The sequence below is a fragment of the Myotis lucifugus genome, unplaced genomic scaffold (genome assembly GCF_000147115.1).
Source record: "Myotis lucifugus unplaced genomic scaffold, Myoluc2.0 scaffold_110, whole genome shotgun sequence".
Lineage (NCBI taxonomy): Eukaryota > Metazoa > Chordata > Mammalia > Chiroptera > Vespertilionidae > Myotis > Myotis lucifugus.
The window spans coordinates 2,268,575-2,278,354 of NW_005871158.1; the positions used below are offsets into that span (position 1 = coordinate 2,268,575).

The following is a 9,780-nucleotide window of genomic DNA, read 5'->3' on the forward strand; positions in this document are numbered from 1 at the left end:
GGCTCCGCAGAGTTATCTTCCGTGTCATACACTGAACAAGGCAATAGCACATTCCCTAAAATCTAAGCATTACGTAGTGTGAAGAGGGCATCTATTTATGGCTAAATGATTTCTCACTTTTGCTCCGTATTGAAAGCTTCTCTCCAGTGTGAACAGGGGCCAGGGCTAGTGGTAAAAGATTCCCCACATTCACTGCTCTCAAAGGCCTTTCTCTAGTGTGAACTCTCTGATGATAACAAATTCTACTGGTAAAAGATTCCCCACATTCACTGCTCTCAAAGGCCTTTCTCCAGTGTGAACTCTCTGATGATAACAAATTCTACTGGTAAAAGATTCCCCACATTCACTGCTCTCAAAGGCCTTTCTCCAGTGTGAACACTCTGATGATAACTAATTCTACTGGTAAAAGATTCCCCACATTCACTGCTCTCAAAGGCCTTTCTCCAGTGTGAACTCTCTGATGACAACAAATTCTACTGGTAAAAGATTCCCCACATTCATGTCTTCCAGTATGGAGACCCCGGTGGTGCTTGTAGCCAGCGGCTTTCTTGCATTTTCCCAAGGTGTGATGTTTTTTCTTCTTTGAAAAGTCACCCACACTTAGAGACTTTGTTTGGCCTGTCCCCGGGGTGAGTGACCTCTAGCTGGAGATGGCCTGAGATGGTCAGAAAGTTCTTTCCAATCTCCCTGCAGGTAAAAGGCTCCCGTGACACATGGAAATTGCAGCTTTGCAGGTGAGATCCTCTCCACATGCCCTATGAAAGGGTTCTCTCTCGTGTGCTGCTCCTGGTGCTGGTGAAAATTTCCACTGAAGTAAAATCATTGTGCACAAGCCTCACACCTCAACGGTTTCTGGCTGGGTTGTGTTCCCTGCTCAACCAACTCTCATGGGGGTGGGTTTTCTGGGAAGACAGCTGGCTTGGGATGCCTGGACTGTGACTCTCTTACAGGCACTCTGTTCAGGGGGAGCCTCCACATCCTCAGCGCCACAGCAGCAACCCAGCGAGGATGTAAGTGCAAAGTTCTGCAGCCTCACATCGAGGCCCAGGTGTCTTCGAGCCTCATCAAGGAGGTGCCATTCCTCACCATCACACCAACTTCCCCAAAGGCCATAACAACTTGAGCCAGGCCCCTCAGCAGGGCCGCCACCATTGGACTCTGTGGGTGGAGTGCAGCTGGAGAGGAGGCCCTCCCTCTCCCTCCCCCCCCACACACCAGCATAGCGAACCCTGTTTGGGGCCCTGGCTCAGGGCACTTGACCCCAACCTAGCACTTCAGAGCTTCTGACCAGATGAGCCAATCCTTAGAGAAGTCAATCACAAATTATTATTATTATTATTATTATTATTATTAAAAATAGTCTATTGATTTTCAGAGAGAGAGAAAGGGTGAGGGAGAGAGAAACATTGATGTGAGAGCACAACATCTACCAGCTGCCTCCTGCACACCCGTTCCGGGGGATGGAGCCCACAACCCGGGCATGTGCCCTGCCCAGGAATCTAACCAGCAACCTTTCAGTGCACAGAAGACTCTCAACCAACTGAGCCACACTGGTCAGGGTCACACATTCTTTAACTTCCTTCCCTTTCTTCTCTCAAATTCACTTTAAATAAAATTACTCTGGCTATTGAGCCTACGAAGGTAATTAAGTAGATAGTCACCATGTCCATCTTGGGAATACTCCCACCCTTCTCCTTTCTCCTCCCATAATGTGTGCCCTTACAACACCGCTTTCTGGAGAAGATTCCTGCCATCTGACCAAAGCCCTGCTAAGTATGGCTACTAGTGGGTTAGGCAGCTTAGAGCCACAGTAATGGGATGCTGTTCAACGCATGCCATTTCACTTGCTTGATTCTAATAAGAGTTTATGGCCCCCACCCAGGTGGCCTCGGGCCCATAGAGAAGAGAGACACTGACGGTTTCAACAAGGTAGGGCCTATAGTAGGAGTGTGAACAGAGTCCTTCCCAGGAGGGAGGCGGAGCTCTTCACTGTCAGCTACTCACCCAGTGCTTGCTATGTGTAGGCATCTTCCGTACATTATTTCACTTTACCTTTTTATATTTATTTATTTACTTATTTATTTAATCCTCACCTGAAAATATTTTTTCCATTGATCTTTTAGAGAGTGGAAAGGAGGGAGAAGGAGGAGAGAGAGGGAGAGAGAGAAACATCCATGTGAGAGAGACACATCGACTGACAACTGCCCCAATGGGCCTGGGGATCAAACCTGACAATTCACGTGCCCTTGACCAGGAATCAAACCTGAGACCTTTGGTCCTCGGGCTGACACTCTAATCACTGAGCAACTGACCAGGGCCAATTCATTTTTACTTAAGGGTCAGTTGACAATTTTGACTCCTGAGGAAGATAGATTCACCATACGTGGCACTCTTTCTTGACAAGCTCTCTTGATCCATCTCTTTTCCCTTAGTTCAGCTGAAACAAAGCTGAGGTTGTGTGTGTGTGTGTGTGTGTGTGTGTGTGTGTGTTTTCCCTCCCCACAGATACCCTTACTGGAACCAAGGAGGAAACTAAGGAGGGACAGTACAAAAACACAGAAGCAGATGAGTTTACAGAGTCCCAGATTTCTTATCTGGCAGAGCTTCCTGGGGAATCGGCTTCCTCTCCCCCTCCCGCACCCTCCTTTAAGAGGCCCCGACCGTTAGTGTACAGTAAGATAAACACATTTCCAAAGGAGATGGGCCCCTCTCTGTGAGAGGGCTATTTCTTCCCCTTCATCCTGCTCCACCTTCTCCTCCAAGATCCGACACTACTGAGGGAGAACATGATCAACATTAACCCAATACATCTTTCAAAAATAATCTAGTAATACGGTGAGCCCAAATTGAGGAACATACAACAAAAAAACAGACTTGTAGTCATCACACATATTGAGGTCATGGAAGTTAAGGGAAGCGAGAGCTGTTCCAAAATGAGAGACTGAAGAGATGAGCCACCAACATGCAGTGTGATTCCGAACCGTATCCTTTCACTTTAAAGGGTATCATTGGGGAAGGTTGAATGGAGTCCAAGGGTTAGATGATAGTATTAGACAACTGTTACTTTCCTGATTTGGGTAGGTGTATTGTTATTATGTGGGTGAATGTCTTTGCTTATAGGAAAAACATACTAAAGTATTCACTGGTGATGGGACATATGATGGCAACTTACTCTCAAGTGGTGCAGGGAAAACATTATTCTTTGTACTTTATTTGCAATTTTGCTTTAAGTTTGAGATTGTTTAAAAAAATTTTTTGAACTACTATGTATCCAGCAATCCCATTTTTAGGAACCCATTCAAAGCTATACAGTTGAAAATCCAGAAAGAGAGAGAAAGAAGGAGAGAGAGAGAGAGAGAGAGAGAGAGAGAGAGAGAGAGAGAAAGAGAGAGAGAGAGAGAGAACCAGGCTGTTACTATTTTTGTCAACAAAGATGAAAGAACTAAAATACCCATGATTAAGGGACTGCTTGAGTAAACTAAACCAGTCTAAAAAAGGGAAAAAAACCCTCTATATATTATTATGGAGTGAAAAATATCTCTATATATTATTATGGAGTGATCTCCAAGATATAGCAAGAAACAAAATTAGAGAAAATTGTATATATATACCTAAAAAAAGAAAATATGTATCTGTATGTGAGTGTAATGTTTTAAAAACAAGCAATAAAAAGATCATGAAATTTAGAAATAAATGATTGCCTATTAGATATAGGAGGAAATAGGGTAAAGGAGATATGAAAAAGAAGCTAGACTACTTTAATATATCTTGTTTCATAGATTTGACCTTGGAACCCTGTATTTTATAAAATTACATTTAAGAAAAGCTAATCCTGGAAGATAAAATAACAAATGATCCTAAATGTGAGTAGTTTGCATAACCACTCAGAGTAGAACTACTTCATGAGAGTTGAAAACTTCAGCTTGACTGCAGGTCCCTAGTGGGATATTCCCTGGGGACAATAAGAACTCAAACGAAAACAAAACCCACTTAAACTCTTTTCAGGAATCCTGTTGTTGGTGTAAGTGTTGGTTGGTAGTTTTTCTGAGATGTGTGTGTGTTGTATGATAGAACAAATTCATAATTTTGTGATAAAGTGTCATTTCCAGTGTCTTTGAAAACTAGGATTCTCAACTTTGGAAGAAAGAAAATGTAGAATGAAAGATGTTAAGCAACATCCCTAGAATGCTGAATTTGAATTGGAAGTATTACTATGAACTCATGATGTACTTATCTTAAGAAATAAACATATTTCCTGTCTACTAAAACGTCCCAGAAACGAGTAACGTAACCAGTTAGCTGAGCACCCATTTCATTACCAGAGTGAGCTCCAGCAACACTTTCCCACTAAAAAGAACAGGGCTCTCTGGAGAAACAGCTGATTCCATATTTAGAGCAGGAAATGCACAAGATGTGCCTGGAACATCTTGTCATACCAGATAAAAAACAAAGTTATCAAAGACTATTGGGATTGCATCAAAAGACTAGAGAGCCAACTTTAAGTGGTTCCTACTGGCCAAAGATGGACAGTTTGAAAATCAATGATGATAGTAAATGCAACAGATTAAAATACATCAAATATGTTTAAAATTCATGTGTTCATGTTGATTCTAAACAATAATAATTGGTCACACTTAGAGGAGTCTGGTGAATCAGTTTTTATTTTTTCATTATCCTGCCTTTCCTACGTGAATGATGCATTGGTTAACCAAGCAGAAGTTTCTCTTCTCTTTATAGAAATAATACAGCTATGAAATGAAGAATGAATGTATCATCACCACCATTTCACAACTTTGAATGAATTAATGGATGTAGAAATTAATCATCAATAGCTGCTAGTATCACAAAAAGAGAGAAACCAGATGTTACATGTTTCCTGATGGAGAAATACAGCATCTATGAAGCAATCCTCAAAAAAAAAAAAAAATTAGACCTGAAGCCGATCAAGCCCAATATCTAACTAACAATTTAGAGGAAACCCAAAAGACAAAGAAACATGTACAATGAGACCACTGGGAGCTCGAAAACTCGAGACTGCTAGAAGCTAACAACTCAGCTTCTTCAAGAAAAGGAGAGAGAGAGAGAGAGAGAAAGAGAGAGAGAGAGAGAGAGAGAGACTATGAGAGGTAGAGGGGGAAACTATAGATGAAAAGAAACATAATAAAACATAGCAACCAATCATAATGTATGGACCTTGTTTAGATTCTGAGTCAAATAAAGAAACTTTTGAAAAATTACAATATTTATGAGACAATTTATAATTGAACACTGGCTAGTGTCCTATTTGATGATATTAAGGACTTATTGCTATTTTTTTAGATGTGATAGTGGTATTATAGCTATGTTGTTTTTCTTCTTATTTAAAGAATCCTCTCTTAGAGATTCATACAGAACTGTTTATGGAAGGAATTCAATAATATCTGGAATTCATTTCAAAACAATGCAGATGGGGTAGAGGAAGTGAGTGGTGTTTTATATAAAACAATACAGGGTGGGGCAAAAGTAGGTTAAAAGTTTTTTGTATGGAAAATAATGCAATAATTAATAAATAATAATATAAGAATAAACTCTATGTTTCGCATTCTCACAACTGTAAACCCACTTTGCCTCACCCTAATCCTAATTGGCTATGAGTTCATAAATATTAAAACTGAGTGATAGGTACCGTTTTATGTGCCCAAAATCTTAGATATTCTGTCTTTGTACATACTTGGAATATTTCACAATGAAAAGTTAGAAAATAACACCTACTATGTGCCAGGGACTCAGCTGGCACCGACGCACATAAATTGACATTGCAGAAAAACAGTCAGAACTTTTTCTTCATGACTTGCACATGTGGGAAGAGAGGAAAATTTGGTGGCAACGCCCTGAACTCTCCCCTCATTTGATGAGATGAATATGCAGTTTCCTTTGCCAAATTGGAAATTGAGAGCAGAATGCGACCCTGTCTAAACAGCTCCTCGGAGGAGTTTGTTGAAGGCCGGAACCATTACTCAGGGTCCAGCTGCACAGCATTCCCATCCACCCAGAAACACATGCAGGGATGCGAGAGATCAAAATAGGCCCACATGTGGGTTTTAACAAAGAACAACCAGACAAAAGCTCCACAGATGCAGCTGACCTCCCCCTTGGCCTCTGGGCCTTCCATGGAAATGTGAACTTTCCTTTGACGCTCACAGGACACCCTTTAGCTGTTAATAACAGTCCTATAGAGAGTGGGCAGTGCCCTTTGGCTGCATCAGGGCCAGGAGGTCCAGTGATGGCATTCACACCACAATCTCCTCTTCTTTCTGGGCACTGCCCTTTTTGCAGTTTAGCTCCACAATCCTTGAGGGCAGAAACATAAATTCAGCCGGACAGTCAGTCCCCTGCCCAGAGTGGTGACTTTTGTCGTACATGCCTGGGATATTTTCCCAAGGAATCTGAAAGAAATGGCTTCATCTGAGAGAGACATGCAGTCGCACAGAAACGCACAGCAGAGGAGTGGGCCTGGCCACAGCTCTCCCTGGTCTTGTACCAGGCTTGCATTTGGCTTGCAGTGAGAGAGTATTCCTGTGGGGATCCATATGACTGCTTATTAATTCAAGTACTTACCGAGCCTGAGTACCTTACTGAGCCTGAGTGTCTTCAAGGCTCTCTGGAAGGCGTAAGGAAGAAAAAGACAGTCTTTACATGAAAAGCTATCAGGCAACTTTAGTTTAGGTCAAGGTATGATCGGACCATAACTAGGAGTTCAGAGCGGGGAGAGACAATTCCCAACTACATTGTGAAGTTGCAAGAGGTGAAGTAGACCTTAAAGGATGAATAAAATTCTCAATTTCAGTCAACAGTCAAGAGAACAGAGCAGAATTCCTGGTGGAGGTGTCTCATGCAAAGAGGATTTTATAAAATCTGCAAGAAAAACTAGTAAAACCATTGGTGAGAGGGGACCTCCACAGATGCAAGGAGTGCTGCAGAAGCTCAGGAGCTAACATGGCCGATTTTATTTCCTTGTTGCTGTTTAATAGTCTTGCAGAATGCCGGCGATCTCCTCTGCAAAGAAGGATAAAAGCACAGGGGTCAAAGTAGTCCACTATTGCTTGATAATACATGCAGCAGATGAACCAATCCTGAAAGTAGAATTTGAGAATCGGGTCACAATGAGGTGGGGCTCAGCTCCATTTATCCATACCAAAGAGATTGCTTGCTAACCTCCTAAATCCACCTCTTTCCAGTCTCATGTTGGAACAAATATCTTACCAACTTCTTGGTAAACAATGGAAGATGCACATGGTTTGGTTTCTATGAACCTCAGCACTATTAACATTTGGGGCTGATAATCCTTTTGTGTAGGGGTCTGTCCTGCACATTGTGGGATGTTTAGAAGCATCCCAGACCCTGACCCACCAGATGCCAGCAGCGCTCATTCTCCCAGTGTGACAACCAAAACTGTCTCCAGACATTTCCAAATGTCCTTTGGGAGGAGAGGAGGGGGGAGAGGTGCAAAGTTGCCCCAGTTGAGAACCACTATACTATAGGAAGAAACCAAAATCATATTGAAAGTTTACATTTACTGGGTGTTTATTATTCAGGGTTTTCATACACTAACCTATTAAATCCTCACAATACCCTGATGAAGTATATGTAAAGTGTTAGTCACACTTGACAGATGAAGAAGTAGGGAATGAGAGGGGTTTTTCAACTTATCCAAACTCACACTCCCCATGAATAGCAGATTCAGGATCTGACCCAAGCACTCCAACACCAGCACCCACCTCTACCTCCAAGGTATGTGCTACTATACCCTGGAGTCCTCCAACCTTTCTCACCTGGCTGGGTAAACTAAATGGTGTGGGAACCAACAATGCAGGAGTCCCTGCCAGCACTTCCAATATAATTGCTGGGAAGCAGACTTGGCAGGCCCCCGGGGTGCCAGACACATTGCCAGGGATCGAGCTGGGCACTCCTCACTGCCACATGTCTTCACTCTCCTTGCTGCCACTCCCTGAGACCAAGCGGCTTGCCTGTATCCCACATTGACAACATACTTTCTGGAATAGTTGCTACCCCTGTTAGTGCCCCATGATCATACACCTTGGCTTATCAGCATTTCAACCCTTTCTTTCTTTCTTTCTTTCTTTCTTCTTTCTTTCTTTCTTTCTCTCTCTCTTTCTTTCTTTCTTTCTTTCTTTCTTTCTTTCTTTCTTTCTTTCTTTCTTTCTCTCTCCTTCCTTCCTTCCTTCCTTCCTTCCTTCCTTCCTTCCTTCCTTCCTTCCTTTCTTCCTTCCTTCCTTCCTTCCTTTCTTAATTTTTATTGAATTTATTGGGGTGACAATGGTCAATAAAATTATATTGTTTTCAAGTGTATCAAGTGTACAATTCTATAAAACATCATCTGTGTATTGTGTATTTACTACCCAAATCAAATCTCCTTCCATTGCCATTTATTCCCCCTTTACCCTCCTCTACTTACCCCTACCCCCTTTTCCTTCTGGTAATTACCATACTGTTGTCTGTGTCTATGAGTTTTCTTCCCACCCCCCCTTAATCCCTTCACCTTTTTCACCCAGCCCCCAACTCTCTTCCCCTTAACAGCTGTCAGTCTGTTCTCTGTATCTATGAGTCTGTTCCTGTTTTGTTCATTAATTTATCTTATTCATTACAGTCTACATATACTAGTAAGTGAAATTATATGGTACTTGCCTTTCTCTAACTGGCTTATTCCACTTAGCCTGATACTCTCCAGGTCTATCCATGCTGTCGCAAAAGGTAAGATTTCCTTCTTTTTTATAGCTGAGTAGTATTCCATGGTGTAAATGTACCACAGCTTTTTTATACAATCATCTATGATGGCACTTGAGATGCTTCCAAATCTTGGCTATTGTAAATAACGCTGTAATGAGCACAGGGGTGCATATGTTCTTTCAAATTAGTGTTTCAGGCTTCTTTGGGTGTATTTCCAGAAGTGGAATTGCTGGGTCATAAGGCAGTTCCATTTTTATTATTTTTTAAAAACATTTGTTAAGATATATTTATTGATTTCAGAGAGGAGGGGAGAGGAAGAGAGAGATAAAAACATCAATGATGAGAGAGAATCATTGATTGGCTGCCTCCTGCACGCCCCCTACTGGTGCTCAAGCCTGCAACCCAGGCATGTGCCCTTGACCAGAATCTAACCTGGGACCCTTCAGTTTCCAAGCTGACACTCTATCCATTGAGCAAAAGTGGCTAGAGCAAAGCAGTTCCATTTTTAATTTTTTGAGGTAACTTCATACTGTTTTCCACAATGGCTGCACCACATTGACCTCTTCTTGGAGTACTAGTTATCTTTTGGCTTCAACATGGAGGTGGAAGGAATTGACCAAGAAGGGATAAAAGTTGTCCTTTAAGGCATAGGACATGAAGGCTGGTTATGAGTCTCCTGTGACCATTATGCTTGTCTCTCCAACATCAGTTTCCCCTCCCTTAGTAACTACACTGATTGTCATTCAGGTATCCACACCACCCCCACACAGCCTTGATTTTTGGCAATATGTAGGTGAATGTTCCAAAAACGTTCACAGACAAATCTGAGTTCAGATCCTGGTTCCACCATGTACTAGATGTGTGACCTGGACCAAATTAACTGCCTGTCTGACCCTCAATTTTCTCATCCATGTAACAGCATAAAGGAAAAAAACAACCCTACAGAATTGTCACATAGTTTAGAAATAATATATCTGTAAAGTTCCTGGTACACAACAGTATTTTTGATGCTGTTATTACCACCAGTCAGTAATCCCTTCACAGGGACTGGTT

General features: G+C 42.0%; 1 long non-coding RNA gene across 1 annotated transcript; it reads left to right on the forward strand.

The window, feature by feature from the left end:
• Positions 1-528: 528 nt before the first annotated feature.
• On the forward strand, positions 529-5,179 carry LOC111826913. The gene is made up of 4 exons (XR_002830365.1): positions 529-563; positions 694-734; positions 951-1,010; positions 4,738-5,179. It is a non-coding gene; the product is annotated as an uncharacterized LOC111826913 (long non-coding RNA).
• The last annotated feature ends 4,601 nt before the right edge of the window (positions 5,180-9,780 follow it).